We start from the raw sequence: 10,338 nt of genomic DNA on the forward strand, positions 1-10,338 counted from the left end.
GGAGATGGGTTTATTCTTGTGGCTGATTTGTGTGTGTAGACAGTATGCACTGTAGCTGTGGTACAAACGCTTATTAGTATTTGGTTTTCCTGCTGCAGTTTGCAGCCATTTACTCAATAAAATGGAAATGTGACCCTTATAAATAAAGAAAACAGTGGTGGGAACATTGCTTGTTTCTGAAGGCACATGCAATCTGAGACACGCAGAGATAAATGTACTCTGGCCCGTATTAACTTTGTTGCTGGAATTTGTTCGAGTACACTCTGTGACTTGGTGAGAAGCCAAAACTCCAGCCCAGCTCTCATATCTCATGTTGCAACTAATGGCTCCTGGCCGAGCTCAGCTACTGGGCCATCATGCACACAGGGAGGAGTGAGCTTATTGTGTAGGAGTGGGTTCAGTCTCATGTCAGAAAAATTAAAAACTGTGGGCTTCTGTTAGAAAATACTGCATTCCATACGGTTTCTCTGGTTGCTGGGCTCTGATTTGCATTTTAATCACAGTGCATTTTTACCCCTTCCAACGTAAATTCCACTTTATTGACTGTGCCCATTACAGCTGCCCCACCCAGACTGTGTGACATGCAATCCTACAAATACAAAAGTACTCCAGCTGCTTTGGGGAATGAAGTGCTTTCGAAGAAGTGGCCCTGCAGCGTAAACATCCTTGAGTATTATGCAACACTTCAAACTGTCAGGTATGTCCTGCACTCAACCAGTTTGTCATGTGACTTATTTACTGCCATAACATATTTCAGCTTGTTGATACGGCCCTTTCTGCAAAGTCATATGAATGATGCAACGTAGATGCAAGGAAAAGTGAGTGCTTGTGTGTGTGTGTGTGTGTGTGTGTGTGTGTGTGTGTGGGTGGGTGGCGTCTGGCTGAGCGTGGGCGAGTGAAAAGTACACAATATGGAGGTTAGGAACAGAGCGGAATACCAATAAAAGAATATTATTTTCAGAACTCATGGAGATGCTTGTGTTGCAACAATTCGAAAAATAAACAGTTACAAGTGTAGCTTGTGTGGCCGCGGTGAAATGTTTGAAAAAAGATTCTGGGGCTAGAAAGTCTCCTTGTGTGGCAAAATACAAAGAGCACAATGATTAAAACCCCCTCGGCCTGTGTAGTTAGAGTGAAATGAGAGGATGATGTACGACTGGATGATGTGGTGGTTCCTGTGTGATGCTGCTAAATGTTGGGTGTACTAACAAACTGTGAACTCAGACACAGAACATATAGCTTTTGTATATTGCCTTTATTTAGTTTGTATGCTTGTGCTGCTAGGTTATGAGCCTATAGCTTGAGTTTGGTCTATAAACAGGCCGGTGATGTCACTGTTTGGTTTTTAGGTGTGGGCTCAATGTGCAGCAGGAAATAAGTAACTCATGAATCCAAATTAACCTGCAAAGTTGTAGTCTGAATGGATGATAAGCATCTCCAGTCACATTATTCTTTGCTTTATAGCCAATCCAGTCGTTCCCAAGGCTTTTAATTAGCAACAACTCTCTGCTGTCCTTTTATATGACCCATTTATTGCATAATCCATGTATTTAACTAGTCAAGTAATTTGTTATGGTCTGTAATATTGTAGATCTTGACTTTCATATTTAAATGAGGTGAATTTATATAATAAATAATATTGTAGGGTCTTAACTGAAAATAAATATTTGAATTAGTTTGGAAAATTGTTATAGTAAATAATGTTTCAAGGTTTTAACCATAATATATTAAAAATATTCTTGTAAATTTGTAACATCAATCTTATTTCTTGACTGGAAAGCACTTTGGCTCAACACCTGTCATTTTATATGTGTTTTTAACTTGCTACCTGGTGCTCCCATAACAATATAATAATGTTTGAAATTGATGCAGCCAAATCAGATATATGGTCTTTTTTTAAATTAATTTTTTATTACACTTCTTCCTTGTGAAAACCTAACCCTATATTACCACCAATACAACTCAACTACAAACAGTACAGTTGGATATTTAGAAGTATCGTTAGCTAAGTACAGCTAGTGTAGCTTTGAAGTGATGATTACGCTTCCCTCTAACTCCATTGAAACTGATGGTTTTCAATTTTTAGTATCCACGATTTTTAGCTCTGTTTTTGGTCTCCACCAGCTCCCAATAGAAAATCAGACTTTTTAGCTGTTAAATGCTTCATTATGTTCACCAGACAGTTGCTAACTTTGTTTCCGTCTTCCACATGGTGGTGAACAAGCTTGTGCGTACAGTATAATGGGGTAGTTTAAGTGATCTCATTTGGTAGTTTTTTCAACTTATTTTGACCCAGCTCATGTCTGTCCCCTCATTTCTGCCATTGCACAGACTTGTTCTATCAGACCAATTATTTTCTGTTATGCAAGAATAGCTATAGGTGTTCTGCCTCAGGAATCACATTTGTCATATTGCAGATTTATGATCTAGTGTTACCAATATAATTTTGTTATTAACTTTAGTTGACTGTAGACTTTAGTTGGGAACATGTGCACCTCTGAATGTATAGTAATACTTGTCTTATGGATCTGGGAAGACGTTTCTGCCACCAGAGTTTATATGGTGGACGTACAGTAAAAGCAATAATAGAGTTTAACAGGTCAAAGATAAGCACAATTCATAGTATATTTGTGTAGGTACATTACCATTCAAAAGTTTGGGGCCACCCAGACAATTTCTTGTTTTCCATGAAAACTCACACTTTCATTCATGTGCTAACATAATTGCACAAGAGGTTTCTAATCATCAATGAGCCTTTCAACACCATTAGCTAACACAATGTAGCATTAGAACACAGGAGTGATGGTTGCTGGAAATGTTCTACTGTACCCCTTTGTAGATATTCCGTTAAAAATCAGCTGTTTCCCGTTAGAATAGTCATTTACCACATTAACAATGTCTAGACTGTATTTCTGATTAATTTAAATTTTATCTTCACTGAAAAAAAAACTGCTTTTCTTTCAAAAATAAGGACATTTCTGAGTGACCCCAAACTTTTGAACGGTAGTGTATGTACAGCCTCTATTGAATACCCTTTAACTGCCTCTTAGTGTGAAAATGTGTTGAATTGGGAAATTGTGTGATGAACAGTTTTAATGTGATATTTGACCTCTGTGATTACCATCTTCTGTTGCTGAAACCAGCTGCCTATTTCTGCTAGAAGTAAAATAAAAACAGCATCTGGGCTGTGAAAACCAAAACAACAAGCTGAAAAACACAAAAAGACTTCATGGAGCTGAAGGGACCTTTAAGAGTGATGAGTCTTAGTGGCTTGATCCCTTTGAGCAGGGTCTTACTTGTTACACATTTTTATTTAATTCATTGTTATTAAAAAAAAATCACAAGTGCAGCATTAATATTATTCTTTTTATCAAAAATGAGCTTTGTTGAAACTTAACCCCCTAAAACCAGACTTCAGGCAATATTAAATACGCACTATTTTCCTAGAATAAATGCCATAAGCAGTCAGTAAAGCAGACATATGAAGGGCATGTTGCAGTAATAGCTGTCAGGTGATCCACAGTTTACATAGAGTCTGGACTTATCATCACTAGCTGCTATATTTCTGTCATTCATCAGGTGTGTACTTTGCCTCTTGTACAATATTGTCAGAGCGTTATTGTTTGAAATGGCATTAAGCTTTCGCTATGTTGACTCAGTTTTGCAGATGTAGATGCTCTTCAAAACATCCATCTTCAAAACGCTGGGTAACTATTGCACATTATTGCAATGGGTTAAAATTGCAAAGAGAAATATGCTGCCTAGTTTTGTTCGTAGCTCAGCTGACCACAGGACCCGTTTTGGAGCCAAGTAGAACTTTAAACGACGTTCTCAATGAGGCCCTTTTGTACCATAATCATGATTAGTATTTGCATCATGCCAAATCAAAAATTAAAAAAAAGGGTCTCAAGTAAAGAACTGCACACACTTTTGCAATATAATTGTGCTTTTCTTGGCTTTAGTCCAGAACTGCAGAAAGCTCATCAGGACTAATTAAATGACAAATGAATAGTCTTTAAGGAGTTAATAAAGCAATAAAAGAAAAGCTGCTCAATACTTTGGGAAATAATAATCCCTCTTCTCCCGATTCTTCACTTTGCTGTCATATTGCACCCTACCTGCAGAGAAGATGAACAGGAAAGGTCAGAAAGAGCCAGAAGCTGAGAGTCAATAGTTAAAGAAGAAACGAAAGAGGATGAAGAGGAGGATGGGGGAGGAGAAGATCCCTCTGTCAGACACAGGGCCGAGGTCTGGGCTCAGAAGAGTGACACAACCCTGGTGTGGTCCCACACCGAGCGCATTAATGAGCGTCTGAGAGGGATTTAGGGTTCAGGGCTTAGCACAGATCAGGAGCTGATTCTCTGCCTCAGGAAAAAACAGGACGAGAGTCTGAGCCTCCATTATGGAGACAGCAGCACGTGTTGGTTGAGACGCATTAAGGTCGTCTCAAATGAAAGCAGCACCTGAAATACTCAGGTAAAAACGGGAGGATGTGTCGTATCCTGTATTATCTGCTGTAGGGGATAGGTTGAGCCTCGTCCTGAGCTGTCTCATCCCATCTGAGATAGAAAATGATGTTTCCAATCATGATGTTTTAGTGTTGCCCTGAGTTAAAACATAAAATGATTATTAGACTATTTCAGATAAATTTTAAGATAATTATGCTTTGCTATAAATAAATCGATTTTATGCAACTATATACTTCAAATATCCAGATGTCCACCGTAGATATTGTTAATTATTATACTTTTCCCTTTTTTTGTCTTGTGAACTCAGAGTTTACTTGCAAAAGAAAACACAGTCTTTGTGTAATGGACCTCAGTTGGTGAGTTTAAGGTTTGTGTGTTGAGATGTTTGGACCTTGTTATGCAACACTGTAACCATCCTGCTCAAATAGTAGCTGGAACAGGACTTTAAACTCCACAATGCTCTTATTACAGACTGTATTAGTATTTACATTGTCAAATGAAGATCTAAAAATAGAAACCAGACACTATTACCCAACTCAAGGGGTAAAAAATAGGTGGATCTGGGGCTGAATTGACATGTAACCCTCCTGTCGTTTCAATTTGACCTGGGGCATGTTTAATTATTCAAAAGTGTCAGAAACCAAAAAATCCCAATAAACATTGTTTATGTCTCATTATTACATCCATTACTAACCATTCAATCAACATTTAGTGCAAAGGTGTTCTTTACCTCTCACTGATCATGGTTCAATGAGGATTAGTCGCTTTTTAAAAAAATTTATGTTAAAACTATTTTTAATTTACATAGGAAATACCTATATATAAAACACAGTAGTTTTGAATGACATTCATTTTTTTAAAATTTTATTTTACATTTTGAATTTTTTCCTATTTATAGAGTGATGTTGATCAATTAACTATAAGACACCTCTTCTGTTCAGGATCGGTTTGCAAATATGTGAAATGAACCGGTTTCATTTTATATGTTGAGCAGAAGTTTCATACCAAAAAATACTTTTAACCATTTTTTAAAATAGATATTTTAAACATTAAAATGGGTCAATTTGACCCGCAACATAGCAGGAGGGTTAAAATACAGAAAAGCGTCATGAATATTTTTACTTGTTCTAGTACTTCAACATGGACAAGTTTGATGCCCATATTTAGATACTAATGGAGAGGAAAAGAAATATCAGGGTCAACATAAACAAAATCTACGGTGAGACCAACTTTTTGAAACTCTTTTTGGAAAGGTTAAGAAAAGTGCAATAAATAAAACAGAAACCCAACTGCACGCATTTGGCTTTCTTTAGGAGCTGCCATGTGAAGTGAAAAAGCCCAAATGAACGTTATGTAAACACATTCCCTGCACGCACAGCCCAAACAGCCACAGCTGGCTGAACTTGCGTAAGAGATCCTGGCTCAGACTCTGTGTATGCCATCCGGGTTTGTAGATCACTGGAAATCTGCTTTAGTTCAGTCCTGTGTCACAGGCACCAGCTGCATGGCATTGCAACGGATGGATTAACATAAGTGCAGGATTGAGGTTGTCCCAGATAACTACAGAATCAAAAGAGAATTTTGGCACCGGGTTATTTCCCAAAGTGCTAATGAAACTTTTCTGAGGTTGTTCAAAGGTCATATACTGGACAATAATATGATCCAAAGCGAGTAGAAGTTCTTGCTATTAAAACTTCGTTGAATTCATGTCTTTGGGCAGAAAAATAAACACACAGTTGATACAGTTCATGTAGAAGGCACAATGAATAATTTGCTTGATGCAAAGTATTTAATTTGAAACTTGCCTACGAAGGCTGCACACAACACAGAACAGAAGAGAATACACCCATGTGCACTATCCTTTCAATGAGCTGAAAAATCTAATTCTGAGACTTCACAAAAATGGAAAAGTATGCAGGAAGGTCAGTGACCTACTAAAAGTCGGTTAAGTATCATAATCAGAGCTGCAGTGGCTGTCCTAAAAATACCACCACTGATAGTGCGCTTCTTGCACAATCCAGCCCTGAAAGTCAGATGGGTGGGTCCTTCAAACTTGGCACAGGGGTCATCAGTGGACATCTGAGTTTCTGTGACAACTCAGACAAGGTAAAGGTCTTGGATGTCGCCCTAACCCTAACCCTTTGCTTACTCTTTGGCACAATACTGCAAGATCTTTGTAATAGAACATGACAAGAAATCTAATGAGTATTGGAGCACATTCTTTAGTCAGATGAGACCTAGATAAATTTGGTGAGTTCAAATGTGGTCTAGCATGTTTGACATGAACTTGACAAGGGCTGCCACAGTAAATGCATAGTCCTGACAGTGAAGCACGAAGGTGAGAGTGTGATGATATGGAGCTGCATGAGTGCAAAAGGTGTTGAGGAGATGACATTTATAGATGCACCATGAATGTCTGTGGATAAACCAAAATACTTGCTAACAAGATGATTCCCAGTCTGTAGAAGCTTGGCAGAATTTAAATATTGCAGCATGATAATGATTCAAAGCACACTGCTAAAATCACGCAAGAGTTTCTGAAGGAAAGAAGCGAAATCTGTAACTTGATCAAGTATGTTGCCCTACCTGAATCAAGTAGAACACCTTTTTTGGGTTCTTTAAAGAAAAAAGGTAGAGCAATATAGAGAGTAGCTGAAAAAAGTAGCCTCTGAAGAAGAGCAGAACATCTTTCCAAAAATGTATTATGTCACAAGATTATCGTGAAAAATAGGAATAGTAGAAAATAGCCTGTTGAAAACAGTTTTGAATTTTGATAAATGTGTGTACTGACTTTTGTTGCACTGAGTCCCTATTGTGGGCCTGTATTTTTACTCCGCCAACGAGCACAGCGGAATTATGTGACATTCGGCATTGATTTGTCTGTTATTCTGTCCGTTTGCAACATTACTCAAAAATGGACTAATGGATGAATGATCTGGCTTATAATCTGGATCCACAGATTTGTTAAGGATTTCTTGTGAGATAGCAGCACGGCATCACTGTAACTATGACTACAAGTGAATACTATGTCAGCTGCCCGCTGATGATCACATGATTGCAATCCTGCTACAAATCGACTGCTGCAGACTTCTCGGGACTTATCTGTCGGAAATGATAAAAGGAACAATTGATTAAATTGTGGGGGTGTTTCTGAGTCCCATCAACTCCCGCCACCCACTAGATATTTAGGTCACATGATTCAGTATCCGTACATAACGTACACATGACTAACACACGCCTGTGCTCAGCACAAGGTCATTTTGTTTGTGGATACATCTATATTAAATTGCCACACTCTATGTTGTTGTGATTTCTGATCATCAATAACTAATAAACAAATGCTACATTTCTAAAAAAAAAAATGCTGCATTTCTGACAATGCCATATGACAGAATGAACAGCCTTGGTGAAGTACTGCGCTCTCTGAGTGCTTTTCCAATTAATATATTAGCCATTAGTGTTTAAATTTAAATAAGAGCAAATAACAAGCACAGTATTGCAATTGCTATAAGGTCGTACAATGTCTAATCATTTGACATGTAAGTGTTATAGCACAGGGGAGTACTCACTTCTGCTGTATACTGTATGTTTCTGTTAAGGTAACTATAGAGTATTTCAGTGTTTCATAGCTATTGTAATTGTCAGTAGGTGTTTAACGATACTTTTATGTTCTTACAGAAAGAGCATAAAGCTGTACACAGCAGATGTTTAGCTTAGCATAGGTAAAACAGCTAACACAGCAATGTCCAGAGGTATGCCAACAGCACCTATTCTACAGCTCATAAATTATTATGTCAGATGTCATTTATTTACTTTGAGCAGAAATAAGAGAAAGAATTGTAAAAGTAACAAGCTAGGGTTTTACTTGGACCTATATACTGGAAGCATTGGCTGGATCTTGTGAGTGTTAGAGGTGCTGGCTGGACAGAGCCAGGTTAATGTTCACTCTTGTTTCTAGTTTCCCAGTGAAGCTAAGCTAAACTAAGCTAATCATCCGTTCGCTCTATGCACAGGTATAGGAAATGTAAATTAGAATTAATTTTCTCATGTGACTCTCTAATATCTATTCATGTTGTATAGCGCCGTAAATGTGGCACTATTTAAATGAGTCAAATTATCTTGCTCATGGCACACATAATTGCACCTGATAGCATGTTTAGCAGGTTAGCTAGGCCTTTTACATGAATAAAAAAATGAGAAAACAAATGCAAATTGCATGCAGAATGAAACGATGAAAGGTTTCAAACATTCATGGCAAGACTGTACATTTTTAGAAAGGTAGAAAATATCATCATCATCTTTGGTTTTCAATAACAATGTATTAAACATCGTGATAAAATTTGAGGCTGAATTGGAAACTATCATTGAAATCACCAACGACCCTGAGATTTGCAGAGTCTAGCAAAGTTAAAGCTCAGTGGCGTTCAGCCTTGTGTGTCTGATTCACTCTCATTTCTCCCATTTATAGTTTTTTTTTTCTAAAACAGGAAGTTGTTTTAGGTAAAATCCTAGCTCTAAAACACAATGTGCACTGCCCGCTCAGCACCAAACAGCAGGAAGATACAGTTAGAAACTCCCACATGAACACAATGACCCATTTTGCTGAAGAACCAAACAATCCCCTAAGCAGGTGGTTGGTGGAGACCAAAAACTGAGCTCAAAGGAGAGTGAATATTGGATTTACATTCACAGTGTGGCTAGAAACAAAACTTAGTATGGATCATGATATTGCTCCATATTTGCTGGATATTTATAGGATGTGTAACTGAAATAAGAAATTGCTTCCACCAGGTTTATTATATGAACTTAAGATGTTATGAAACTGTTATTGCACTTTTACAAAATACATTATGTTTCTGTGACAAAGACTTCACAGTGTACATTAAACACTATCATATAATTTTGTTTTACTGCAGCATAAAAACCTTATGTGTGTTTTAATGTGATTGGTTGTTGAGAGAGAGAAACCAGAAAACCTTTTCTTAATTTCATACATAAATACTCCTTACATATGAATAAGAGCATTGACTGTGATGGGGAAATTGGAGCTAATTTTCTAGAAGCTCTTACCTTTGCATGAATATGAGGGAAGGTTATGCACTAACAAGTACAGCCAGGCACTGATTAGGGGGTAATGCACTTAAGTGGAGTAAAGTGGTCCACAGTATAATTGAAATAGACTGGATTTGCCTCACTTGGTCTGCCAGCATGGCACAGTATGACCAGTCACAGGAACACATAGCTTTCAGCTGCTGATTTCATCAGCTCAGGCTGTAGCGGCAGCGCAACAATGGGCTACTGTTTCATAAAAATGTGTTGAAAAATAAAGCAAGTGAACCGACCTTACGTGATTTACAGTCAAATTTGTGTTGAGCAGATGTTTGCATTTATTACACATTGTGGTCCAGCTTCACAAAATGTCAGGTTTTCATTCTAACCAGAGGGAGGATGTTGGATTAAGAGATCTATAGATTTCCATCTTTCATGCACAACTTTTTATATATATATATCTATATATCTATATCTATATATATATATATATATATATATATATATATATATAGATATATATAGAGATATATATATATATATATATATATATAGATATATATAGATATATATATATATATATATACACAAAGATTGGTTGACAGAGTTGCTATGACTGATTCATAATGCATCTTAAAATTGCTTTGCTGTTACAACTCGAATTTTCCAGATGAAAAAGTATTCAGATATCTTTACGTGAATCAAAGTAGCCACATCATAATGAAGAAACTCTTTATTACAAGCAAAATTTGTGCATTTTATACTTGTAAAGGTAAAAATATTCACACAAAATACATTTTAAATATCTGTAAATGCCATC

The sequence above is a fragment of the Amphiprion ocellaris genome, chromosome 17 (genome assembly GCF_022539595.1).
Source record: "Amphiprion ocellaris isolate individual 3 ecotype Okinawa chromosome 17, ASM2253959v1, whole genome shotgun sequence".
Taxonomy (NCBI): domain Eukaryota; kingdom Metazoa; phylum Chordata; class Actinopteri; family Pomacentridae; genus Amphiprion; species Amphiprion ocellaris.